The 1,509-nt window shown below is 29.6% G+C and overlaps 1 protein-coding gene across 1 annotated transcript in view; it reads left to right on the forward strand.

The window, feature by feature from the left end:
• Positions 1-171: 171 nt before the first annotated feature.
• Positions 172-1,509, forward strand: part of LOC106882617 (CCR4-NOT transcription complex subunit 10) — a 59,806-nt gene continuing 58,468 nt past the window's right edge. The window contains exon 1 of the mRNA XM_052970699.1: positions 172-363. The gene's annotated coding sequence lies outside the window, so the exon portion shown is untranslated. The remainder of the gene's footprint in view (positions 364-1,509) is intronic.

Genomic DNA, 1,509 nt, shown 5'->3' on the forward strand with positions numbered 1-1,509 from the left:
ACATGATTTTTGTTTCACTCCTGTGACCGGACGTTGAGATTTAGTACTCGGGTTGTGTGAATTTTCCGAGCCCTCTCCCCACCCCACCCTTTCGCAGCGCACATTTTTTCCTTCATATTTGTTCAATATACGGTGCACTTCAACTACTACACTATTTTTTTTTCAATTTTTCCACCGAGTGCGGATCTATATGACATTCCAAACTTTCTTAAGGGTATAAGCAACATGCGCTCGAGAACTTTGCACCGCAGACTCATCTCAACTGAAATTACCATCACACTTAAAGGACATCCACCACTCCAGAATGATCATTATCAAGTTTAATTAACAAGGAAAAAGTATCTGAAGTACTTGATTAGAAAGGTAAACACTGAGATTATTCATAGAATCAGTAAGTTTTATTTATTCTGAAATATTTGCCATTTCCTAGTTCATGAGTAAGAGGAAGGAAAATAAAGAGTTCGTTCACCAATAAGTCTGACATTAAAGTTTACGTTTAAAGCTGCCATTCGCATCATGAAGAGCACAGAAATGTCAACATGCTTGTATTTTGTACAGATTTCTTTTGTTTTTGAAACAACATAAATAATTCCACAATATCTTTTTCTTTTATAAACAAAATTCAATCAATTCATAAGTTCAATTTTTCCTATGGCCTACACTTATTTTTAATATTCATTTATATAAACATTTATCGGTAGAATGGTGAAAAGCCTAAAATGTCCATTTTCGAAGATAAATTAATCAGAATTAAAAATAGACTGTTATCATCAAGACTTTTTTTCCCAGGAAACAAATTGCTGATAATTATAAACAGTAATGGCAAGAGTAGTCCTAAAAAAAGCGACTTTCAGGCAAAGCGTTATTTACATAAACAGTTTTAGAGAGTCATACAGAAATAGAAGCATGTTGAGAGTCATTTAAAGTACTAAGTAATAAACAGCAGAAACTTTGTTCCGAGTAAGATTTTTATATAAAGGAACCATTGTTTTAGAACAGACATTGGCAGTGAGTGAGAAGGAAAAACAAAACAAAAACATTTCCTTTCAAACAGTTTGCTTTCCACACGAAGAACTTAATGTCTATCAATCACACACTATATTACATATTCCAAACATTAAATAAAGTTACATCATTTCCAGGCATAAAGTCAAATATTAGCAAGAAAAATCAGATTGGTCTGCATGTTTATGAACGTATTAGTAGCATATATAAATATATACACAGACACACACACATATATATATGTATATATATATACACACATACATACATCTTTATACATATACATCTATATATATAAATACATACATCTATCTACATATATAAATACATACATCTATCTATATATATAAATACATACATCTATCTATATATATAAATACATACATCTATCTATATATATAAATACATACATCTGTCTATATATATAAATACATACATCTATCTATATATATAAATACATCTATCTATCTATATATATAAATACATCTATCTATATATATAAAT

The sequence above is a fragment of the Octopus bimaculoides genome, chromosome 1 (genome assembly GCF_001194135.2).
Source record: "Octopus bimaculoides isolate UCB-OBI-ISO-001 chromosome 1, ASM119413v2, whole genome shotgun sequence".
NCBI lineage: Eukaryota > Metazoa > Mollusca > Cephalopoda > Octopoda > Octopodidae > Octopus > Octopus bimaculoides.